Source organism: Sus scrofa, chromosome 8, assembly GCF_000003025.6.
Source record: "Sus scrofa isolate TJ Tabasco breed Duroc chromosome 8, Sscrofa11.1, whole genome shotgun sequence".
NCBI lineage: Eukaryota > Metazoa > Chordata > Mammalia > Artiodactyla > Suidae > Sus > Sus scrofa.
In genome coordinates, this window is record NC_010450.4 from 6,023,380 (window position 1) to 6,049,650 (window position 26,271).

The 26,271-nt window shown below is 54.0% G+C and overlaps 1 long non-coding RNA gene across 1 annotated transcript; it reads right to left on the minus strand.

Moving 5' to 3' along the window:
* Positions 12,334-16,265, minus strand: LOC110262054. The gene is made up of 2 exons (XR_002346555.1): positions 14,654-16,265; positions 12,334-13,512 (listed from the first exon to the last, which is right to left on the minus strand). It is a non-coding gene; the product is annotated as an uncharacterized LOC110262054 (long non-coding RNA).

A 26,271-nucleotide genomic window follows, 5' to 3' on the forward strand; every position in this document is an offset into this window, starting at 1 on the left:
AGCCTTGACGCAGCGCGCGCGCCGGCCGCACAAAGGCGCGCGGGGCAGGCGCGGGGGAGCGCTCCCGGGGGACCCCGCGCCCCACGGGGACCCGGGTGTGGGGGGCGAAGCGGGGGATGGGATCGCTCCCGCACAGGGGAGGCCCAGAGCGGCGGGAGGGCACCCCAGGCTGGAGGCCGAGGATGGAGGGAGAGAGAGGGGCGGGCTGCGCTGCGCAAGGCTGGGGCGGCGGCCGGGGCGCGAGGCGATTGGAAGCGAGAGAGAAACGGGGGTACCCTAGGGATGGAGCCGTCCCCCAAAGTAGGCGCAAAGCAGGAAGCCGATCTGGGGGTCCCGAAGGACAGGGAAGGGGGTGTGGGGGGAGGGTTCCCGGAGGCGGTGGGCGGTGGCAGAGACCAGAGCGTTCCCTTAGTGCGCGGCTGGCTTGGGGAAAGGGGACAAAAAAGAGGGCGTGTCCCTGGTGAAAGGAGGCGCGGACGCGAATGGAGGGGAGAGATTTTCGGTGGTGCAGGGTGTCGGCGGAGCGCTCGCCAGAGCTGGGGACGGGGTCCGGATTCTGGGGGGACGCCCAAGGTAGCTGGAGGGAAGGCATTCAGGGCAAAGGGAGCGCTCCGCGTGCTGCTCGGGGAAGCGTTTCTCTGGTCTGGTTGCTGGAGAAAGCAGGGGTCCCTGCCAGGCAGCAGGTAAGGGGCGGCCTGGAGTAAGAAGGGGTGTCTCTCTCACCTGATTACCTGATCGTTTGCCCTCTCTTCCGCCAGCGGGGCCACTGTCGCGGCTGCCCAGATTAGGGCCCCATTGCGCAGCCCTCCAAGCAGCCCTGGCTGCAGTGCTCCCGGGGTGAGAAACCGAGGGTGTGCGGGAGCAAGATCAGGAGCTGGAGAAAGGCCGCTGCCAGCCAGAGGGCACCACCCCAGGCCCCTGTGGCCTGCTGGGGCCCTGCTTAGACACAGAGTAGGTATCCCCCAGTCTTACTTTAACACCCCGTGTCTGGTTCTGTTTTGCTTGGCCGATGGCCTGAGACCAAGTGTTTTCCATCGGCCACTTGAGAACCAGGGGAGAACCACACCCCTACCCTCCCCCCGCCCACCCCAGGGGAATATACCTGGAGAGCAGGAGCAGCCACTGCCTGCCCAGCATTGAGCCACCAGCTCAGTCCAGGAACGTGGCCACCGACACCTTGATTCCAAAATCGCCAAGCAGGCCCCAGCAGATGAGGTACCTGGATTGCTCTTGACTGGCCCCAGGTCCCCAGCAGGGTCCAAGTGGGCCTCTGACCACAGAGCAGCCTGGCAGGGCTCTTGGCACACCTCCCTGCTGGCCCCTGCCACCGGCCTTGGGGCCTGGCTGCAGCATCCTTCTGGCAAAGGCCGTTTAAACGCAGGACTGGTGCAGTGATAAGGCAGCTGCGAGTGGTTAAGGTTTTTACCGGGAACCAGGGAGGCCTCCTCTTTGACTCTGTTACTTCCTGTAGCAGGTGAGGAGGAGTAGCTAGAATCTTCCCAGGTGCTGGCTTGGGTTGGGCCTGGGTCAAATTAAACTCACAGATCACGAGAAACCTTATGGGCTTCAGTGAGGGAATAGCTTTGTCCCTGTCTTAGGTGCCAACATTTTATAGTCCCCGACACACACACACACCGCAGTCAGAATTCCACACAGGGAGCTGCAGGGTGGACCCCCTCCCCCTCGAAGGCTCTATCAACTACGGACAGAGAGGAGGGGGGTCCGACACCGCAGTGGACAGTCACTGCTTGCTCGCTCTGTCATGCTGTCCTGGGTTTTGACTGGTGTGGGTCTTTTGTGTGGGTGTCCAGGCCACAGGGGGCCCCTGTGAAAGGCACACACAGCCCGCCGGTCAGCAGCTGACAGATGAAGGAAATGAAACGGCAGGTCTTTGGCCGGAGAAGAGAGCCCACGGAGGGAGGGGCCCTCCAGTGCAGGGGGCGGGGCCAGGAGACTGTGGGCAGAGTATCCACAGGGCTCCCCGCCCTCCAGGGGGAGCAGAACAAGCGCTCACACCCACTCAGGGAGGGAAAAGCCCAGGGGGGCCCCATATGCAGGCAGCACCAGGTTCCCAGGGCTGCAGAAACAAATTACCCCACACCAGGGGGCCTCAAACAACAGATATGGGAGTTCCCATTGTGGCTCGGGAGGTTAAGAACCTGACATGTTTGTGAGGATGAGGGTTCAATCCCTGGCCTCGCTCAGTGGGTTAAGGATCCAGCGTTGCCATGACCTGCGGTGTAGGTCACAGAGGTGGCTCAGATCTGGCGATGCTGTGGCTGTGGCCTAGGCTGGCAGCTACAGCTCCAATTCAACCCCCGGCCCATGTGCTGCAGGTGCCGTCATAAAAGAAACAAATAAAGGACAATAACAGAAATGTATTGCCTCACAGCTCTGGAGACCAGAGTCCAAGATCAAGATGCCAGGCGGGCCACACTCCCTGCAGAGGCTGTAGGGAGAATCCCTTCCTGCCCCTACCAGCATCTGGTGGCCCCAAGCGTGGCTGGACTTGTGGCTGCAACCCCCCAGTCTCCGCCTCTGCTGTCACCTTGCCCCCTCCTCTCCTCTGTGGCTCAGGGCACTTGTCATTGGGTTTCGGGGCCACCGGGACCATCGGGGATACTGTTCTCTCAAAGTCCTGACCACATCACGGGCCCTGGGAGGCAATGCTCACAGGCTGCCAGGGTGTTCAGGCTTCTTTGGGGGCCACCACTGAGCCCACTGCAAGTGTCGCACCTGGAAGGGTGCGGTGATGTGGGGAACTCGGGGTTGCAGGTGGTTCTGGGAGGGGTGGGGTCTTGGCTAGAGGTGAGGTTAGGTTGTGGAGGCTGTGGTCACAGAACTGGGGATGAGTGAAGAGGTGTTATCGACGGTGGGACATACCGAGGTGAGGTGCTTTTACAGAGTGAAACCTGTGTGAAACATGCAGTGGTCTCCCCTTGAACCTCAGTTCATCCTAGCACCAGCCGTCTACAACTCCTAGCGCCTGGCAGGATTTTTTTTTTTTTTTTTTTTTTTTTTTTGCTTTTTAGGGCTACACCCACGGCATATGAAGTTTTCCAGGCTAGGGGTCAAATTGGAGCTACAGCTGCCAGCCACAGCCACAGCCACGCAGGATCTGATCCGTGTCTGCAAACTACACCACAGCTCTCAGCAACATCAGATCCTTAACCCATGGAGCGAGGCCAGGGATCGAACCTGTGTCCTCATGGATGCTAGTCGGGTTCGTGAACTGCTGAGCCATGACATAACTCCCTATTATTTTATTTATTCATTTATTTTTGCTATTTCTTGGGCTGCTCCCGCGGCATATGGAGGTTTCCAGGCTGGGGGTCAAATCAGAGCTGTAGCTACCAGCCTACGCCAGAGCCACAGCAACGCAGGATCCGAGCCCCATCTGCAACCTACACCACAGCTCACAGCAACGCCGGATCCTTAACCCACTGAGCAAGGCCAGGGATTGAACCCACAACCTCATGGTTCCTAGTCGGATTCGTTAACCACTGAGCCACGATGGGAACTCCCCTATTATTGTGTTTAAAAAGCAACAAAACAGTGCCTGCTTTGGCTCCTTATGGCTTTGACCTCTGATTCGGTGCCCTGTGGTCTCTGTTCTTGGCAGCATAGGCTGCTCACGGGTGTAGGATTACTGCTCAGGGGGACTAAGAAAGCTCTTCCCCAGGTTCTGATGAGCCTCTTTGCAGCTCTGGGAAGTCAATGCCCAGTCTCAGGCCACAGAGGGCAGAGGGCAGTGCTGCAGCTCGTGGCAACACCGGATCCTTAACCCAGTGAGCGGGGCCAGGGATCAAATCTTCATCTTCGTGGATACTAGTCAGGTTCATTTCCTTGAGCCGCAACTCCCATCCTCGCATATTACATTCATGGCAGATTCAGACATTTACATGTCAGGTCTGTAAAGCCAAGTTCAAGGGTGTAGTGAGAAAGTTCATGGTCTAATTCACGCTGCAGGCGGGGAAAACTGTAGGATCATTGAGGCGCTCTTCCTAGGTTTAACCCTTTTGCAAATGCTCGTTTCTCGAAAAATCAAACATTTTAAAAGGCATGACAGAGACAAAATCATAAACAGTGATTTTTACGATTTCAGTGTTTCATCACCTTTGTTCTCCCCAGCCGTCAGCACGTAGTAGGGCTTCAGTAAATGGTTAAGAAATGAACGAGTGATATTTTTGGTTTTTTGTACCGAGTACACGGGATTATGGGGCTCCAAGTCATTTGGTGACTTATGTCTTTTAAAATATTTTGTTTTGTTTTTTTTTTTTTTTTTGGCTGTACCCTCGGCAGGCAGACATTCCCAGACCAGGGATTGAACCCGAGCCACAGGATTGATAAGACCAAACCCTTTACGCCTAGGCCACCAGGGAACTCTCACCTCTTATGTTTTTAAACAGAACTGTGTGTCCTTGTTCTGCATTTTAGGAGTCTTGGGGGTGGGGGGAGTTTGGTGGTTTGCTGTCGCCTGTATACTCTTAAACCACTCCACAGTTCCTGATTTTCCCCACATGTTCCTAAGATCAACCTAGCTTTGGCTGTGAGGCCCTTGACCTTGGCAGGGGGTGCAGGGTTGGGGGCTTTGAGCGAGCAAGAAACGGCTGCGGGGCCCTGGCGAGCAGCCCTCCCCAGACCTCGGTGTCTTCATCTGCAAAGTGACAAGAGTAATGACAAAGGTTTCCTTATTTCAAGTCCAAGATTTGGGAAATAAGATGATTTTTAAAATGTGGGTCCCATTTCTGGATGTGAGATCAGAGCACTGCAACTTTGGGTGATTGAGAGGCATCAAGTCAGCAAAAAGTGGTTTGTTTTTTTTTTTCCATTGGGTGATTGCCTTCCAGACACTGGTAGCTCCACGCTCCTACGATGTAGTGCCCAACCCAGGCTGCTTTCAAATGTTCGAACCTGTCCGCCTCTCAAATCAAGGACATCAGAGTAGAAAAATATTGAGGACAAGCAATGCCACTGTCTAGCAGAAGGAACTTGAAAGGACATCTGGTGACCTCAAGGTTTTCTGTGTCAGCAGGGAGGGAGGGGGGAAGAAGAAGGAGCAGCACCTCTGCCCCCACCCAGGCTGGTCAGACCCCTGTCCGGGAGGGGAGCACATGCAGTTCCGAGGAGCATCCAGTAGTTACCCCTTACTGGGGCGGGGGGGAGCAGATTCAGAAGGTACATCCCCACGTCTGGGGAGGACGTGCACGTCAAGTGACCATGAACCTTAGGATCTAGGCTTTTTCAGAGGTTGAACAATCCTCTAGTTCCATGCCTCGTTTTGCATTTTACAGCCAGAGAAACTGAGGCTGGCAGGGGAATGGGGTGCCTTGTCACCAGCCAGTCACCGGAGAAGTAGAACCTGTCCCTGGGGCTTCTGGCCCTTCTTCCCCCCAAGAGCCGTGGCAGCGAACTCACAGGCCAGGTGGACTCCCCCCCTCACACTCTGCCTCCCAGGCAACCCCCCTGTGCTGGGGGCACCGATGGCGCTGGCCTGGCCCCCACCCCCACCCCCACCCCCACCCTTTGTCCTGCAGCCCCGCTCCCACTGTTCCACCCCCGCCCAGGTCTGCAGAGACCATGGCTTACTTCGGCACCTTCCGGACGATGGGGTCCTGCTTCCCTGGCCCTCTCAGGCTGGCCCTCTCCCTCAAAGGTCCCTAGGGAGCCCTGTCCCCTCTCCTTGCCTTCCTGCTGGCCCAGGAATAGTCATAGCTCCCCCACTGCCACTTCAGCTGCTGGACCGCCTTTCCCGAGCCCACATCCTGGCCACACCTTTGCAAACAACCCCTCCTCAAATGACCCCATAGTTTGGCAGGCTACCTGCCACGTGTCAGCATCTTGGCCGTTGAAACAGAGAAGGGAGAACGTTTGCGCTACTGCCTGGACCTTCCCTGGAGCCTCCAGGAAGACACCTGCCCAGACCCTCCTCCTGGGTGGAGAACCAGTCAAGGAGGATGAAACACTTTCTCTGCCATTATCTTTTTTCTTTTTCTTTTGAGCTGCATAAAAATTCAGAAGTGGTCGGGGCAGGTATGGTTATACCCATTTTATAGATAATAACAGGTAGGAGCAGCTGTATTAACAGCAGTGTTAGCAGTATTAACAGCAGCTGTATTAACAGCAGTGAAAGCTGACAAGTGCTCTCTAGGCACTTGTCAATCCCCTTAAACCACCGCCTGAGGTTCTATTGTTCCATCTCTCAGATGAGACCACTGAGGCAGAGATCAGCTGTGGTCGTTAAGGCGATGCGGAAGGTAGGTTGGCAGAAGAACATCAGGACACTAAACAAAAACCTACTTAAGAAGTTCCGATTGTGGCTCAGTGGGTTAAGAACCTGAGTATCCACGAGGATGCGGGTTCGATCCCTGGCCTCGCTCAGTAGGTTAAGGATCTGGCATTGCCATGAGCTGTAGGGTAGGTCGCAGACTCAGCTCAGATCCCCCGTTGCTGTGGCTGTGGTGTAGGCTGGTAGCTGCAGCTCTGATTCGACCCCTAGCCTGGGAACTTCCGTATGCCACGACTACAGCCCTAAACAAACAAACAAACAAACAAACAAAACCCCAAACCTACTCAAAGCGTCAACTCTTGACCAAACGGCAGCCCCCACTCCCCTGCTCCAAGCCCCGCCCTGCTGGATGCGCTGGTATCTTCCTCTGCTTTTCCTCCTTCGTCCAAGTTCCACTTGGGACCTGAAACGGGAAGGGAAATGCCCTAAATCTGAATACTTCCACTGCCCGTTACTCCCTCTCCTCCCTGGAAACCATCACTGGCAACATGGCCTTGGGCAAGGCACCAACCACCTGGGCCTCAGTTTCCCCTTCCATAAAACGAGGGGGTGGGCTAGAATGAGAATTCCGGAGTTCCCGTCGTGGCGCAGTGGTTATCGAACCCGACTAGGAACCATGAGGTTACGGGTTCAATCCCTGGCCTTGCTCAGTGGGTTAAGAATCTGGCGTTGCTGTGAGCTGTGGTGTAGGTTGCAGATTCGGCTCGGATCCCACGTTGCTGTGGCTGTGGCGTAGGCCGGTGGCTACAGCTCTGATTCGACCCCTAGCCTGGGAACCTCCATATGCCGTGAGAGTGGCCCAAGAAATGGCAAAAAGACAAAAAAAAGAAAAGAAAATATAAAAAAAAAAAAAGGAAGAATTTAATTCCCCTTCTGCTTCAAAGCCACCACCCCTGCAATTTAGTCCACTCTCCCCACGGCAAGAATGTCCCAGGATCCCTGAGAAGCCCACTTATCCAGGACACGCTGAGGTCAAGCGAGGCATCGCACACCCCCCGGGGGAAGAAAGTACCAGGGCCACGTCATTTCATCCAGCCACCCCCCTGCTCGGTGCCTAAGCAACCCAGCATCACCCAGCACCAGCTAAGGACCAGGTTTCCAGCCCGTGGCAATAGCTGGTATTGAATTATTTAGCTGGGGAATGATTATAGAAGCGCTCTGCCAAAGTAAAGACCCACAGAAAGGCCAAATCCTAATCACACCGTACGCTGGAATTAATTACTGAATTTTTAAAGCCCACAGATGGACGAGTGCAAGGCATTCCACGGTCTGTGGAGCCAGGGTCCCTGAGAGAGTGTCTAAAATTCACAGCATTCCCGGGGTGTGCAGGCAAATCCGCAGCCCAGGGCTGAACTGCATTGCAGGCAGCTCGGCTATGACCTAATGGAGCTGCTCTGTCCGGAACACCTCCCTTTCCGAGGCTGGGGCCGGGCTGTGGGTATTCCCAGCCCGGCGAAATTAGCACATGGCTGGGCAGCAGGCCCTGAGCCGACCCAGGACCTCTGGCCGTGGCGTGATTTTCTTTTTCACATCCGTAATTTATAACCTTTTCTCTGTCCGGCAGGCGCCTCTGTTTCTCTAGTCCAGCTGGGGGTTGGGGGTGGGTTTTCCCAAAGATTGAAATTTTTCCTCTCTGAGGTCTAATTTGCCTCATTTGGGACCACAGTTATTCTAATATGCAAGGCATGTAACAGGATGTGAAAAAGAATCCCTCCTTGAAGAAAGGGGGTCCTTCTGCAGGAGCTGGACTGGGGGTGCAGGGCGGGGAGCCCTCCCGCACTGAGGCTCTCAGGAGTGGTTAATGCTTATTTATTGACATCTCTGTGGCCTCTGTCCCAATCAGGGGGCTGCGGTGACCAGCCTCTCCATCCACCCCATTACCCCTGTCCAATGTGCTCTGAGCAAGATATCCAAATTGCCAAATGTATTAGAATAACATCAATTAAAGGAGAAAGGGGGCTGTCGTGGGTTGAATAGTGTTCCCTAAAAATTCACGTCTAGGAGTTCCTGCTATGGTGCAGCCGGTTAAGGACCCAGCATTGCTGCAGCTGTGGTGTCAATCACGGCTACAGCTCAGATTTGATCCCTGGACCAGGAACTTCCATATACCAAGGATGCTGCGGGGGGCGGGGGGGGGGGAGAATCACACCCACCTGGAACCTCAGAATGTGCTCTTACCTGGAAATGGGGTCTTTGCCGGTGTAGCTGGTTGAGGATCTTTAGACGAAATCACCCTGGATTTAGGATGGACCCCAAATCCAATGACTGGGGTCCTTACAAGATGAGGAGAGGACACAGGGTGACACACAGAAGAGGCCAGGTGACAACGGAGGCCACAGCACAGAGATGCAGCAGAGGGTTGCCACCAGCCCCAGAATCTAGGAGACAGGCCAGCAGCAGAGCCCCAGCAACCCCCACGCCCACCCCCGGAACCTTCAGAGGGAACACACTCAGCCAACAACTTGGTTTTGAACTTCTGGCCTCCAGAACCTGGAGTGAGTGCACGTCTGTGGTTTGCAGCCCCCTGGTGTGTGGCCAGTTGTTACAACAGTCCTAGGAGATTCACCCAGACTCTCTTCAACCCAAATAGTGCTTCTACACTTTACGTCTTAACCTCATGCCTATTACTGCATCACATGCATTTTTAAAAGAGCCCTTCAGCGCTTTCAAAGCATTTCGCAAGCGCAGAGAGGGGAGGTGCGAGTACCTGCTCCGGGCGGCGCTCTTTGCCTGGTGGTGGTCACGGAAGCAAGCAAGCGTGCTAACCCTCATCCAGGGCCCTACCCACAACGTGCTGCTTCCTCCCTGCACTTTGGGGTTTAGAGTTGGGAACCTGCGCTTCCGAGCTGGAGCAGGACCTGGAGAGCGTTAGCCCAAGGTTCTGATGCTGACAGGGAGGTCCCCGGCTCAACGGCACCAGCCTCATTTGGGACAGAGAGACCTGCGACTTCTCAGGCTCCACCCCCGGCACTGCTGGGTCAGAAACTCTGGTTTAACAAGCCCTACAGGTGACTCCCACGTGAACTTGAGTTTCAGCATCATTGGTTCCAGGTTTACAAAGTGGAATTCTACATGCTGGGCATGGTTAGATATGCAGATAGGTTTTACTTGTTTGCACTTTAATAAATTGCTTTCATTGGAAATACTGCAGGAGTTCCCGTTGTGGCACAGATGAAACAAATCTGACTAGTACCCATGAGGATGTGGGTTCGATCCCTGACCTCTCTCAGTGGCTCAGGGATCCCGCATTGCTATGGCTGTGGTGCAGGCCAGCAGCTGCAACTCCGATTCAACCTTTAGCTTGGGAACTTCCATATGCTGTGGGTGAGACCCTGAAAAGCAAAGGAAAAAAAAATTGCAAAACCAGGAGGTTACACAAAACGTCTAGATTTCCTGCTTCGTTTTGGAAAATTGAAGGCGCTGACAACAGAGACCTTCCTACATGGCAAAAATCAGCTGCGTGGGGGTAACGGCTGCCCATCCCCCCACGCCCCCATCCGCCTTACGCCTTGGCTACCTCACCCGCTTGCCCCTGTAAGCACTTGAGTTCGAGACCCTAACCCAGCGCTTCATCTTGCAGGTGGGGAGACTGAGGGACAGACAAGGGAATGAACACGTTCTGGCATGTTCGCCAGGTGATACGGGCAGCTCAGAAGGCTTTGCAGGTACTTGAGGCAAACACAGAGATTCAGCAGGGGCACCTGGGAAGACGGCGCCCCTAAGGCAGAAGGCCTAAAATTGGAAACCAGCCGAGGTACTGTGGGCCGCACGGGAGAAGGTGAGGGTGAAATGGGAGCAGGGTGGAGGAGAAGGAGCAGAGGGAGATACAGATGCTCGGGACGGTCACATCAACCCCGACAATTACAAGTGTTGGTGAGGATATGAAGAGACTGGGATGCCCCCGCACTGCTGATGGGAGCGTGACACGGTGCAGCCACCGTGGACAAGCACGGCGGCTCCTCGAAGAATTAAACGTGGAATGACCACATGGGGAGTTCCCACTGCGGCTCAGCAGGTTATGACCCCGACTCGTATCCCTGAGGACGTGGGTTCGATCCCTGGCCTCGCTCCTCCAGCGTTGCCGTGAGCTGCGGTGCAGGTTGCAGACGAAGCTGGGATCTGGTGTTGCTGTGGCTGTGGTGTAGGCGGGCAGCTGCAGCTCTCATTTGACCCCTAGCCCAGGAACTTCTGTATGCTGAGGGCACGGCCCTAAAAAAATAGAAGAAAAAAAACACGAATGACCATATGTTCATACGTTCCAACACTCTAAGACCCCAGCCCCCTCCCCAGGTTAAGACTCCCCACCCCCCTACCCACAGGCACCACAGCAAAGCACCCCAGCCTGGGGCTTGAACAACAGATACTAAGTCCTCACGGTCCCAGAGGCTGAAGTCGAGGTGTGGGCACTGAGGCCTCTGTCCTTGGCCTCGTGGGCGTCCACCGTCTCCCCGTGTCCTCACGTGGCCGCCCGTGCGTGTCCGTGTTCTCATCTCCTTATAAGGACACTGGTCAGACTGCTTCAGGGCCACCCCAGTGACCTCATGTCACCTTAGTCCCCTCTTTGAAGGGTTTTTCTCCAAATGCATCCCATCCTGAGGTGCTGGGGATCAGCCCCCCAATGCCTGAAATATAAGGGACCGACTTCCGCCCCCAGCGCTCCCAGGGAGGCAGGTGTCAGAAAACAGCGTGGACTGGAAAGCTAGCCCGGCTGGGGCTCAGACCTGGATTTGGTCACTTTCCAGCTGGGATAAGTCTTGTCCCCTTTCAGAGCCCCGGTTCCCTCCTCTGAACTTGATGGGCTTCACAAGTGTCCAGTACGAATGATGCTTTTGGGTTTCTGCAATGAACGGTACCCAGCACGCAGCCCGTGCTCCATAAATAACACTAAATTCCTGGCTCCCGGGGGCGGAGGCCAGTCCTAGTGGGGGGCTTTGGAGGTGCCCATCCATCCCCCTGGCCATGGGAGTGAGGAGGCCCCCTCACTGACTGCACGTGACTTGTGAAAAAACCTGAGACTGACCAAGGTGGGGTCCCTGCTCAAGGTCACATGGCTGGGAGACGGGGGCCGGGAGCTGGGCTGGGTCTGTGTCGCAGGCATGGCTGTGCCCTGAGAGGGGAGAAACGGGGGCTCATCTGTTCACCCCCTCACCACGCCCAGCAAGGCCCTTCCTAGAATGTATTCTCCATCAGCGATGCTTCAGTTGCATCCAAGTGCCTTGAAACAGGCAAGAAACAGGGCGGGGAGAAGGAGGGCTGTGGCGTGGATTTTGCTCTCTGGGTCATCTTCTGAAGAATGTCTTGACACATCTCACAAGGCCCCTCGAATGTGAAAGGAAAATATTTCCCCAACCAAAGAGGCATCATCCGCGTGAAATGGGAGCCCAAGCTGCGAGCAGCGGACCTGCCCTTTCCCGCATGAGGAAGGAGAAGAGATTTATAAACGATACCGCTAATTGTGGTTTTTCTACAAGATTAATTTTATTGTCCCATTAACTGCTCCTTCTGAAGCCATTCAGGGGTGGATTATGTCTTAGCTTTCATTTCCGGAGCTTTCGTTAATAATTAGGTCACCTTTTAGCCGGGAGCCCTGGCTGGCCGGGGCCAGGGAGACTTCTGCTGGAAGGGAACCCCTTAGCATGTCACAGTGTTCTCACTGCCAATGTCAGGTCGCCCCAGGCCAGAACGCTGTGCTTCCTCCATCATCTGGTATTAGGAGTGAGGGGACAGGAATTTGGGGCTTTGCTGGATGGCAGACACTGTGCCCGGGGCACTTTTTCTCGTGAAACCTCACAGCAGCCTGGCAGGTCAGCACTGTTGGCCATGACACAGGACAGGAGCCGAGGGTCACCTAACGCAGATCCAACTGAGGACACTTGCCCCAAAGCCGGTGCTGTCCCCACCTCGTCATACAGGCACCCCTCCCTCCAGAGTTTAGAGAGTCAGAGGATTGAGTTTCACTCTCCTGAGACCGAAAAGCTAAACCAGCTGGAAATATTTCTAACAAGGTGCCTTGAACACACTGACACTGGTTCATTGGTTTTTTGTTTTTTATTTTTTATTTTTTTTTTTGGTTGGTAAAAGATGGGGCAGGTGGTGGGAGGTCTGGAGGTCAGAATACATTACATCACAATTGACTAAGGACCAGCTGAGGGCCAGACACGACCTAATCTTAACCTTGACATAATCATGACAAGGTAAATCATACTTTCTTCTATTGTCTTTTTTAGGGCCGTACCTGTGGCCTATGCAACTTCCCAGGCTAGAGGTCCAATCAGAGCTGCAACTGCCGGGCTGCACCACAGCCACAGCTACACTGGATCTGAGCGGTATCTGCAACCTACACCGCAGCTTGTGGCAACACCAGATCCTTAACCCACTGAGCGAGGCCAGGGATCGAACCTGCATCCTCAGGGACCATGGTGTCGGGTACTTAACACACTGACCCACAACGGAAACTCCTTCTATTTTCCAGAAGCAGTAACACAGGTTATTACTGAATGACTGACCCATTGATTGGAACCCAAACATGCACGTTGAACATGCAGGATGTTTGTGATTTTTCAGTGATAAGTGACCCTGCAATGTTTGAGCAGGTACAAGTCTCTGTGCACGACTGTGATATTAACTGTCAATATAGGAATTCCTGTATTGATGTTTTTGGTCTACTGTCTAATAGGGAAGCTGGAAGCTAAGTGGTTGGTTTTGCAGACTCCCTTGCAGATAGAGAGGCCAAGACATCCAGTCCTGACCAACGAGTACCACATGCGGCCTTCCAGGAGTGTCCATGGAAAGCTTTTGTTTTCCTGCTGAAGCGGGACATACAGGCTGGCAGTACTCTTCATCCTTCTTCCTGCCTTGAATGTGAAAATGATGTATGGAGCCTCAGCAGCCTTCTTCCGTCCATGAGGCACCAACTCTGAGACTGGAAACCAACCCTCAAAGGTCCTCTCTGAAATGGCTACACTGCACCAGCAACCAAGCACTCCTTGTTGTCCTTAAAAAGCAAAGCCTAGTTTGCTGAAGCCCTGTTGGGGCAGGATTTCTGTTCCTTGAAGGGAGCATATTCCTGACTCACCACGTTCAGGCAGGTTGGACATACCAGACTGGGCTTTTCCTGACACCCGTTCTCCACTTCTTCTGTTTTCTCAAGGCAGGTGTCTGCTCCGAGTCAAAACATGTTGTCTCACCTCCCTTGCAGTGAAGCGTGGCCCAGTGAGAAAATTCTGGCAAGAAGGAAAAGGGCAGAAATGTTGTGTGGCCGGCCACCCTCCGTAAAGGACAGTCTGTGCCCACTCCTTGCCTCTGAAGCCTTGGTCCCTCTCTCCTTCCTGCCACCTGCTATGTCAGGGAGCTGGAAGGAGCTGGGGCCCCAAGGCCCACACAGCTGACCCCCCACCAGTCCCAGGCTCACTTGCCTTCAGACTCTAGAACCAGTTCTCTTCTGAGCCACTGTTAGGTGGGCTTTCCTGTCACAGTCAGACCTGATTCCAGCTGTATTAGTTTCCTGTGGTTTCTGTAACAAGTTACCATAAACTTAGCGGCTTGAAACGATCCAAACCTGCTCTCTTAGGGTTTTGGAAATCAGAAGTCTGAAATCAGCTCCCCTGGGTAAAGTCAAGGTGTTGGCAGAGCCAGTTCCTTCTGGAATCTCTGAGGAGAATTGGCTTCCTTGCCTTTTTCATCTTCTGGTGGCCTCGTATGTTCCGCAGTTTATGGCCCCTTCCTCCATCGTCAAAGAGCATCCCTCTAACATCGGCTTCGGTCATCACATGGTCCTCCCCCAGCCCTGACTCCTCCCCCCGTCTCTCACAAAGACCCTGGTGGTTACAGGTGACCACCTGGATACTCCAGGATGGTTGCCCATCTCAAGACTCTTGATCACGTCCTCAAAGTCCCTTTTCTCATAGATGGTGACGTTCACAGGTTCCGAGACTGGGATATGGACGTACTGGGAAGGATATTACTCAGCCCACCACACCATTACAGACTGGATGCTGTCTGTGCCCCCGCCCCAAATTCATGTGTTAAAGCTCCTGCCCCCAATGTGACTGTATTTGGAGACAGGGCCTGGGAGGAGGGGATAAGGTTGAAATGAGGTCATAAGAGGCAGGGGCCTCATCCGATAGGACTGGTGCCCTTGTAAGAAGAAGGGACCTCAGGGAGCTCTCTCTGTCCCTCGTGTGAGGACACAGTGGGAAGGTGGCCACCTGCCAGGTAGGACGAGAGCTGCCCCAGAAGCCGATCTTGCCAGACCTTGATCTGAGACATCTGACCTCCAGAACTGGGAGAAATGAATTTGAATTGTTTAGGCCACCCAGTTTACAGTATTTTCTTAGGACAGACCAAGCAAACTAATACACTCACCAACGAAACCGTTCTGTCGCTTATGGTCACGAGGCTGGCAGGAGGGGCAAATGTGGTGAAGCAGGAGACAGATGGGTCCCAGGCTGAGCCGCTGTCATCTGTTCCCTGTGGACAGGTGACTTCAACCTAAAAGCTGACCCTGCTTGGATAAAAGATAGGGACCATCCATTTCTCATTCTGAAGGTCAAGGACACCTCAGGAACCCCACACTCGCAGAGAGGTTCCTGGGGATCAGAGGAAGGAGGGGCGCAGACCACAGCACATCCTGTCCACTTCCCAGAGACCCTGGTGCTCAAGTCCAGACTGAGGGCAGGGCCTGGAGTCAGCCCCCCCCCCGCCAGACGGAGCAAGACGATTGGCCGGAGGAGGCCGGAAGGACCGCCCCACAGGCGTGGTTTAAAGGCCCTCCGGGGGGCTGCTCTCTTCATCTCCGTGTCTCAGTCTCTCTTTCCCTTTCCACCTCCTCACCCCCGCTGCCTGTGCCTGTATTTTTTTTCCACCCCATCCTGTCTTCTCTCTTTAAATATTTATTTGCCTCCCTACCCTCAGTCTCTTTGCCAAGTGGACAAATTTCTGGGGACGTAGGTACATCAAGCAGTTAGGATTCAGCGTTCTCGAACTCGACAGCCACCCGAGAACAGTGGGTCTTATTCCACAGCCCACACCCCCATGGAGAGCCTCCGACTGCAGCCAGGCTGCAGGTGCAGGTAGCATCCTGATGAGCTCGGAGGTCTGGGCCCGCCTCTGTGTTTCAGAGATTCAGCTGCAATGTTATTCCGTCAAAGATGGGAAGATGACACTGCAGCGGGGGAGTTTAATAGAGGGGTCTGAGGAACGGGGGTATCCCTCCATGGCTGAAGAGCTACACTGAATGCCCTAAAATCCGTAAATGAGGCCTGCAGTGCGTGGAGTCAGCTGAGATTAAGTCGCGCTGCAGAAACAAGTGACCCGAAAATCCCAGCAGCAACAATAGCGACGCTCCTGTCTGTGTCCACCGGGGGTCGCTGCAATCCTACCGCGCAGGCTTTCTGTCCGGGTTGGAAAGATCCCCGCAGGTCTGAGGAGGAGGGGCCAGCGCGGGGGTGGGAGGGGAAGGGGTGGAGGGACAGAGCCAAAAGGCACAGAGCGTGGGAGACTCTGCCTTCCAGCGATCACAGTGCAGCCTCCTCCGTGCGTGCGAGGGACTGAGACCCCAGGGGCGCAGGGGGTGGGGGGTGGGAGGCGGAGGGAGAGAGAAGGGCTGGAAGAACTTGGCTCTCCTCGAAAGGACTCAGCTTACTGGCAGAGAACTTTTTGGGGTTCACCCAACGGCAGGGAGGGATACTGATGCATCTGCCCCTCACCTCATCGGATTGTCTTTTCTGATTCACAAAGTTCGGAAGGGAGGGCTGCTGGGCGGAAAACAGAGAAGACCTTCACAATATTAAATATTAAAGAAGGCCACCCCCCCTCCACACACACCCTTTAGTCTTGGTACTAAGATGCTGGGGGTGGAGCAGCCATTTCTCTTCTTTGTAAAGAGTGGGCCTGGGGGAGGCCCATGAAAATATTGGGGAGGCCCCAAGGATGTCACCAAACAGCCACAGCCAAGGGCTCTGCTAGGTCACGAGAAAGGAAAACTGAGCCCCACAGAGCGCTGGGGCCTGGGGAGCCCTGGGGCCGGGGGAGCCCTGGCAGGACCTCTGGGGCCCTGGGAGGCTGTGTCTAGTCCATAGAGTCCGGCTCCCACAGCCCAGGGGTCGGGGGTGGGGGGTTCTCCAGCCCTGTCCCCTGCCATCTCCCCCAGCATCCTCCACTGCAGGCTGCCGTCCCCCCAGGGGGCGCTGACCGTCCCAGGTCCCCCACAATTCTGTGCTCTTGACAGACTGGTCCCTTGGTTCTTCCTGAATAACCACTTGGCTGGGCTCAAGTGTTTCCTTTTGACCATGCCCACGCCCACCCCACACCCCAGGCCCGCAGGGAGTTAGCTGTACCCTCCTCGATGGTACCCCCGTTAGAGTAGGTGCCCGTTATGATGAGGGCAACCACATCTTTCACCCCTGGAATTCCGTCAGCCCTGCTCCCCTGGCAGCTGTACAAACACCACCACCAATTGAATTAAATTGGATTAAAATGAAGCCTATCGAATAGAAATGAAACTAATTAGAACAGGTTCTAAATGGATGCACTATGGGTATATGTCGTTAGTACAAGCTGACCCTCCAAAAAATGTCCATGTCCCATCTAACCCCCAGGACCTGGGAATGTGTCCTTATTTGGAAAAAGGGACTGCAGATAGGATTGTCTGGTGGGCGCTACATCCAATGACAGCCTCCTTTTACAAGACACACAGGGATTTCCCTTGCGGCCGCAGGTTAAGAATCTGCCATTGTCACTGCAGTACCTTGTATCCCTGCTGTGATGCAGGTTTGATACCTGACCTGGGAACTTTCATATGCTGCAGGATCCGCTGGGAAAAAAAGGGAGAGAGAGAGACACTCAGAGGAGAGACAGGGACAAGGCCATGTGGTTGGAGGCAGAGACAAGTGAAGCAGCCACAACAAAGGAGCCCTGAGCCTTTCTTTGGAGGCAGCTAGTCCTTGAGAGACGCTGTGACTTTGGACTCCTGGCCCTGAAACTATGAGGCAATAAACTCTGTTGTTTTAAGCCACCCAGTTTGTGGTCATTTGCTACAGCAGCCCCAGGCAAATGAAGACGGGTGTTGTAGAAAGGACGTGAGATATCTGGATTCAGACACCACCAGCTCTGCCCCTTGCTGTCTCGGCCAGACTCCTTAAGCATTTAGTCTTGGTGCCCCCGTGTATTGATCCAGTCTCCTAGTCCTGACAGTTATTCCAAGGAGTAAATTCATCCGGAATGGCTTGGTCAGCCATGCTCTGTAATCACTACTCAACAAATGTCCAGGAGTTCCCGTCATGGCGCAGCGGAAATGAACCTGACTAGTACCCATGAGGATGCAGGTTCGATGCCTGGCCTTGCTCAGTGGGTTAAGGATCCAGCATTGCCGTGAGCTGCAGTGTGGGTTGCAGATGCAGCTTGGATCTGGCATGGCTGTGGCTATGGCATAGGCCCACAGCTGCAGCTCCAATTCGACCCCTAGCCTGGGAACTTCCATATGCTGCAGGTGCAGCCCTAAAAAAAAAAAAAAAAAGTTCAATGGGCCTTTATTATGAGCTGGTTTCAATGCTGGGATCTGGAGAGTCTGAGGAAGAAGTGACAATCCCTGCCCTTCAGGAATTCACAGCCTGGAGGAGGAAACAGGCTGCCAAAGGAACCATTAGAGTGTAAGAGCAGGTGAGAGCTGGGATGAGGATGGGGCATGAGAGACTGTGGGGGTGAAGGAGGGAAACTCCAACTCACTGGGGGACAGTCAGAGAAAGGGTCACAGAGGAGGTGGCCACTGACCTGGGTTTTGAAGGATGTGTAGGAGTTCACTAGGAGGAAATTGAAAAGATGTGGATTTGGGCTGAGGGCCGAGTATGAGCAAAGGCCCAGAAGAATGGAAGAGTTGGCTTGTGGTTGGCAGGGAGACGGGTGAGGCTGGGAAGACAGGTGAGCTGACTAGGAAGCACCTGGGCTTGGATTTATCCTGCCAGTGGGGAGCTGGGAAGGGTCTGTGGCAGGGGATAATTTCTGGGCAGCAAGCTCCCACCTCTGTCCCGGAGACAGTCCCCTTGCCAATTTGGGTTATTTCTCTTCCAGGGAGATGCAGACACCCCGAGGACATCCATCGTCACAAGTAACTCAAGTCCTTTCTCGCTGCACAGTTTTGTGCCCATTTGCGGTCCCTGCTGGATAGACCGCTGTGTCTCCTCTTTCACTTAGCACAGCACTCTTCTAAGTCAGGACAAACTCTGTAGCTGTTTTCCTATCAAGCTGCTATCCCATTGTTTACTTAATCAATCCCCTATGGTTAGACAGTCCAGCTATTTCCCATTGATTTTTTACCACGATTTTTTAAAAAATGCTGGAGTAACGTCTTTGTACAGAAATTTTGACCACATCTCTGATTCTTTTCTTAGGAGAGACATTTAGAAGTGGAATCACTGAATGCAATGGCATGACTTTTTTGGCCCATCCTCAGAAGCACTATCACTTTCTTTCTGAAAGGGGCCGTGGCACTGTACAAAAGTGACCGTTTCAACACATCATTGCCAGCATGGACCACTACCACCAAAACAGAAAAACTTCAACTAGTCTGAAGGACAACAAAGGGTATCCTGTGTCTGTTTATATTTGTTCAACCACCAGGGTGACACATTTCGAGGCTGGTGAACTGGTGACATTTCTTTCCGTGGGTGACATTTCTCCCCTTCTCCCACACCCCATCCCCTTTTCATACCCTTTTGCTTCTGACCGCTTGTAAGTCCAGCCACAGCCTGGGAGCTCCCAACCACAGGCGAGGCGAAAAGGCCTGGAGGGGAGATGCTAGAAAGGACAGCAAACCAAACCAGAGCAAAAGTCCCTGTTTTGCCAGGACGGAACTGCACAGCTGGTGCCACACGTGACAGAGCTCTGGGCACTGCGGGGGCTCCCCCAGCCTCTCCTGTCTTCTTGGTTTGTGCTACAGCCCAAGGCCAAGAGCAGCTGGTGGGCTTGTGCTGGCTGGCGAAGCATGGCCCCAAACTCCCATCTACCTGGATCCCCAGGAGGTGACCTTTCTGGCAAGAGGCTCTTTGCGATGTCATTACTTAGGATGAGATGATGCTGAGGGGGGGGGCGGGGGAAGGCTCATCCAAATGACAGGTGTCCTTATGAGAAGAGGAGGCAGGACTCAGGCGCAGAGGAGAAGCCACGTGACAATGGCGGCAGGGGTCAGAGCCAAAGCCACAGGAGCCACCTGAAGCTGGAAGAGGCGGGGAAAGACCCTCTCTAGGAGCCATTGGACAGGGCATGGCCCTTCGACACCCTGACCTCAGACCCTCGGCCTGCAGCACTGTAAGAGAATACCATTCTGTTGTTTCAAGCCGGCCAGTGGTGGTAAATTGTTCCAGCAGCCGCAGGAAAGGAACAGGGGGCTGATGGCTGGGCAGGGCAGCAGCAGGGTGACAAGCCGGCTGTGGGCCAGGTCCCTGGGCGGCACTGGCTCTGTGCTCAGAGGTTGCGCCCGGGTCGATGGCCAGAAATCCTGGAGAGGACAGAGGGAACAGGGGCTCAGTCCCCACCCTGCCACCCAGAGTGACTGACTGACTGGTTGGGGAGCTTCCCCGCAACCTACACCACAGCTCACGGCAATGCTGGATCCTTAACCCACTGAGCAAGGCCAGGGATCGAACCCGAAACCTCATGGTTCTTGGTCGGATTCGTTAACCACTGCGCCATGATGGGAACTCGTCCCCCACCTTTTTTAAATTTTTTATTTTATTTTTTTCTTTTATATTTTAGAAAGATAAAAGTTTATTTGTATCTCTATAGTCTTCTTGGAGCAAAGCAGGTCTTAATAAGTAATGAAACAGGGGAACTGGCCTTGTCGATGTGCAGGGGCCAGGTGACACTCCCAGCAGTGTCCCCGAGGCCAGCAGTGTGCACACTGTTCTCCTTGGACTCCCTGGGGGCCTCGTGGAGCCCCTGAGGGTCCCTGGCCGGTGGGACATAGAGTGACGAGGGGATGAGGGGCCCCGCCCTCCGTAAATCACAGCTCTGTGGGTTGGGCTCCCGTGTGCCACGTGACGGCTTAAAGACCCCATGGCCAAGACTCCTGGGGAAGCTGAGGCCACACAGCACCAACAGGTCAGCCACCAGGAAGCAGGGTCTCTCCCGAAAGCCAATACTCCCTTTTCTCTGTCTTTTTTCCCACAGAGGAAGGGTCAAGGCTCTACAGCCAAGGGCCCTGATCAAATCACTGTGACTTGAGACTCTCAGGGGCCACAGGTAAAATGAGCAGTGGCGCTCTTGCTGTGGCCCCTCGGAGTCACAGGCAGACGCATGAACGGAGTCACTCAGCACAGCCCTGGCAGGATTCCCAGCCCCCTCCATGACATGCATGGGCTCTGGCCTGGCCTGTGTCTTATGGGCTCAATTGTGGCTACTCCCCAAAGTCATATGTTGAAGTCCTGGCCTCTAGGACCTCAGAATGTGACTGTATTTGCAGATAGTTGAAGAGGTCATTAAGGTAAAATGAGGTCGCGTGGGTGGGTCCTGACCCAATAGGACTGGTGTCCTTATAGGAGAGGAGCTTAGGACACCAGCACGCTCAGAGGGACAACCACAGGAGGACACGGGGAGAAGACAGCCATCTCCACGCCCAGGAGAGAGGCCTCAGCGGAGGTAACTGGAGTTCCTGTTGCGGCTCATTGGGTAAAGGACCTGACATTGCTGTGAGCTGTGGTGTAGTCGCAGACGTGGCTCAGATCCCTCGTTGCTGTGGCTGTGGCATGGGTCAGCAGCTGCGGCTCCAATGCAACCCCTAGCCTGGAACCCTCCATATGCCGTGGATGTGGCCCTAGGGAAAAGAAAAATTAAGCAACCCTACCAAGACTTTGATTGCTGGCTTCCAGCCTCCAGAACTGTGAGAAAATTCATTTGTTTTTTTCAGCCATCCAATCTGTGGTACTTTGTTTTGGCAGCCCTGGCAAACTAATACACTGTAGGTTTGGAAATCTACCAAATTCAGGCATAAATTAAACAAGAAAAGAGAAAATTTTGTCTATGTCTGAACCAACTTTTCTTTCAAGAAGTCTGTTAGAGGAGTTCTCGTCATGGCGCAGTGGTTAACGAATCCGACTAGGAACCATGAGGTTGCGGGTTCGATCCCTGCCCTTGCTCAGTGGGTGAAGGATCCGGCATTGCCGTGAGCTGTGGTGTAGGTTGCAGACTCGGCTTGGATCCCGCGTTGCTGTGGCTCTGGTGTAGGCTGGTGGCTACAGCTCTGATTCAACCCCTAGCCTGGGAACCCTGGGAACCTCCATATGCCTTGGGAGCGGCCCACGAAATGGCAAAAAGACCAAGAAAATAAATAAATAAAAAATAAAAATAAAAAAGGGAAAATCGTGTCTCCTGCCTCTCACACAGATATAAAAACGAACATGTGCTGAAGATTTTATTTACCCCACTAATCAGAGAGGGAACTGGCAGATGTTCTAGCTGGTTCAGCAGAGACTCCAAAGAACAGACACATTTTCCAGGTCAAGATTACTGAAATGATATGAAATAGAGACAGAGCTGGTTTTCAAATCAGGGAAGAAGCCAGCTGAACCTCTGTTGGACAGAACAGACTTTGCTTGTCCAGAGACAAGAATTACTTTGCATTCCTGTTGGCCCCAGGCTGGATCAGGTTTATGCTTTGGTATTAGCATGTTTGACTACAAAGGTTCTGTTTGGAAAGTTATTTTGTTTCTGTTTTGCCTCGGAGAACCTTGAACTTCCTCCATGATGATCAAAAACATCCGTCTGCCCTGGGTGGGGATGGGCGTGGGGCTCAGAACATCACAGAGGAAGCAGGGAGAGGGCTCACGGTACTGTTCCCACTGCGGCGTGCAGAACGACACCTGCAGCAAAACAAAAGACTGGAGAGCCAGGGTTCTGGGAGAGAGGATTTTCAAAATTCCTTTCTCTCCGCTGTCAGCCCCTCATGGGCCAGGCCCAGCCGGTTTAGAGGGTTCTCGGGAGATGGCCAGGCCAGCTCTGGGGCACAGGCCATGGGCTACTTCTGTCCTGGAGGCAGAGAGAGGGGAGCTGACAGGTGTGCAGGTTTGCCCCTCCAGGCATCCTGCAGGGGAACTCACTGAGGCCACTGCTCAGGAGCCAGTGAAGTGGTCCCCACTTCCTGATCGTCACCTCTGATGTCCCATGTCCCTTCTTCTTTTTTTTTTTTTTTTTTTGGTCTTTTTTCTTTTTAGAGCCACACGCACGGCATATGGAAGTTCCCAGGATAGGAGTCCAATCGGAGCTGTAGCCGCCAGCCTATGCCGCAGCCACAGCAACACCGGATCCTTAACCCATTGAGGGAGGCCAGGGGCCGAACCTGCGTCCTCACCGATGCTAGTCGGGTTTGTTAACTGCTGAGCCATGACGGAAACTCCCTGATGTCCCTTCTCATAAGGACACAGTTCTGTGGGATCAGGCCCCAGCCTCATGGCCTCACTGATTGGAAGGGAGACAGAATTCAGTCCTTCACAACCACTGCCTAGTCCTAGAATCTACAAACCCCAAACTCAGGAGCAATCTCGTCCCATCCCACCCTCCCTCCGCCCTGGCCACTGCTCATCCACTGTCTTTCTCTGTGGATTCACCTATTCTGGGCATTTCATGGATATGCATGTAGGCATCACATGTGTGCTTCTGCGTCTGGCTTCCTTCACTCAGCATCGGGCTTTCACGGGTCACCCAGGAGTTAGAGCTATTTTTAAAGCCCATTTGTACAGAGGAGACATGAGAATCCGCAAACTGGAGTGTCTGCTCTTAGAGCTGCTTGACCCTGGAGTCTGTCTGGGACACTGGGCACTCAGCAAAGTTGGAAAATAAATGAGCAAGTGACGTCCCTTCCAAGGACACATCCCTCCACCCTGGCGAAAGAGAATGTTGCACTGTCAACAGGCTTCAATGTGGGGGTGCGGGTGCGTGGTAGAAGCAGGGACCTGGGGTTCGGGTGAGTGAAGCTTTAGCGTTGAGGTCACCCAGCCTCGGTCTCTGCTTATTGAGGGGCTATACCGCCATCTGGTGGCCAGAGGAAAACCCAACATGAAACAGTCGGGGTGGCCTGTGGATTTCCTTGTAACTGTAAGGAAAAGAAGGCTTTTTTGTGGAGCCTGGCCATCCCGGCTGAATGCTGGGCCCTTCACACGCAGCCTGAAACTGCAGGGGGCGTGATGGGATATGCGACGGATTCAGAGTGGTGAGGTCCATGCATCTTTTTGACAAGCAAAGATGTTTATGACAGTTTGCTTTGTGAAAAGGCAAGAGGAAAGGTGGATGGTATGAGCCGACTTGAAACATGTTGCGGTGTCTAGATCTATTTGTATCTGATTGCAGAGGAAAAGGTCTGGGAGGAAACAAACCAGGGTGTAAGCGTAATCTACCTCCTTGGGTGCTGAAGGAGCTTAGCGAGAAAATGCACGAGACGTGGGGGCCAGGATGTCCCACAGGCAGGAGCTGATGTTGGGACTAGAATCACACTCCATCACACTCATCACCATTGTCACTGTCACCACCGCCATCACCTCTGGGTGATGGAAATCTTTTTCCTTTTTCTTGCACTTTCTGATTTTTCTCTTTTGTCCATGTTACTTAGAAAAGATAAGAATTTTTTTTAAATGTGTGATAAGTTCTGGCAGAGACAAGTTGTTTCACAAATATCACAGCAGCAGGTTGTTCCTTAGAAACCCAGCAACCACCCATCTGGCGGACATTCCGGCTGGGTCTCACCCTGGCTTTGGAGCCACCCATGCCCCTGGGACCCAACCTCCTGGCCAGTGGAGCTGGGGTCACCTTCCTCCTCTGTAGATGGGGACAATCACAGCATCCACCTTTCAGGGTGTCGTGGAATGGAAACGAGTTGACCCTGGTAAAGTGGCTCCATTATGCCTGGCGCACAACAGACACGGTGCTGCTGTTATCACTGGGCGAGTGGCCTCCCAACTGCGGGCAGCTATCCAGTGAGGGATTCGGACGAAAGCTGAGTTTCTTCAACTGCTGCCTTACACCACCTGCCTGGGAAGCATCTGGAAACATGCTAAACAGCCATTCCCAGGCCTTGGCCCTGACCTTCAGGATCAAAACCTCCAAAGGTCTGCACTGTTAACAAGCCTCCCCCGCGGACCTCACAGAAAGTGGAGCCCTCAGACACAGGAGAGGATTCCTAAGAGCCCTTGAGTCCCAGACATTCTAAGATGCTGGGGTTCTTCGGAAAACCTGCCCAAGCTCTGGGCCTTTACATCGCAATTCTGAGATGAAAGGCACTTCTTGGCCCAGGCTGGTTCTATAGGAACCTAATCACAGGCATTCTCAGACATGTCCGCAGAGCATGAGATTGGCAAGACCTCATTCCATAGTCAGGAGACTCAAGTCCAGAGAGGGGAGGGCACTTGTCACCGGGTTGGCGATGGAGGTGGGAACAGAGCCCAGGTCTCTAACTCTGGCGTCAGTGAGGTACCTGTGCACACACACACACATGCACGCAGGCACACACACACGCACGTAGGCACACGCTCTTATTCTTGCTGCGGATGCCCACGCTACCTGTCAAGGCCTGGCCCACTGCAGATCACCTGCTATCCAAGAACATGCACACATTTCCAAGCTTTTTTGCCACTGCTAAGTTTGTCCTTATTTAGGTTAAGGCTTTGGGGCAGAGCGGTGAAGGGAGAAAGGAAAGAGGTAGGAAATATGAATTTTAAAGCTTTGGTTTTAATTTTTTCTTAAACTTTTATTCTACGAGAACAAATTATTGTCCTCATCATGCACATTTACTCAAGGCTAGGTGCCTCGGCGTGGGCAAATCTGATTCTTTAGGACCTGAGCAAAACCCAGGTGTACAGGAGGCATGCCACAGATGTTTAAGGGATGGAAGTGGGGTGATGCCTCAGACTTTTAATCCGAGCCACTGGAAGACTGCGGTTGCTGTTTCAGGAGACGGGTGAGAGCAGGGGAGAGGGTGAAGGGCTTGGTTTCACATTTTTTCCTGAATTAGACATTCCGATAAAGATGACAGGCAGGTAGCTGGGATAGGGTGTCAAGTCTAGGGGAGAGGCCCAAGACAGACACAAGTTTGGGAGAGATGAGCCAAGGGATGGCACTTACAGTCATTAGACCGGAGGAGGCCTAGTAGGACAGAGGACGGGGGGCACCCCAACTTTTAAATATGGGCCAATGGGGAGGGGAACAGGGGCCTGAGACGAGCATCAGGGAGGGAAGGGGAAACCAGAGCGAGCGGGCCTCCAGAGGTCCTGGTTCTTATCTCTCGGGTGGAGAATCATCACTCTGAGCTGTCAGTGCTGCCCAGAGCCACCTGGAGTGGGGACTGAGCGCCGATCGGGGTAAGCAATGGAGAGCTGGGCAGCAAGGGTGGAGCAGTGCGGGCAAAAGGCATCTGACTGAAGAGGCTGCCAGAGAGGAAAGGAAATGAGAGACTCAATCCAAGAGGTCCAATGTTTTGACTAAAAGGTAGGGCAAAAACACTCCTTTGACAAATTACCGAGTATCTACTAAATGCCAGGCAGAGTGTGGGCCCTGGAGACGGAGACACAGCACGAGGCAAAACTCTTGGGTGCTGTCCAGGGCAGCACAGGGTCTAGATCGAGGAGGAAGGAGGCGAGAAGCTCCTGTAGGTTGGACAGTGGGAAGTCCTAATGAGAAAATCAAAGCCGGTGGGGAGAGAGGGCTGGGGTGCGGGTGGGGAAGGCAGCAGTCAGGTGTGTGTGGGGGTGCGACCTACAGGCTCAGGGATTCGGCAGGTGTGGGGGAGGTTGAGGGGCCCTTCCTAGTTGCTTCTGGGTCTCACAGGGCTAGGAAGCAAGTTCCTGAGCGGGAAGACGGAGCAGGGAGGTACAGAGGTTGGGAAGCACTGCAGAGACTGAGAAAGAGCTGTCTAGGGCAGTGCAGGGTCTAGATGGAGGAGGAAGGAGGCGAGATGGACCCAGGGCTCCCCAGGAGCGAGTTGGGATAGAAACCAGAGAACGGCC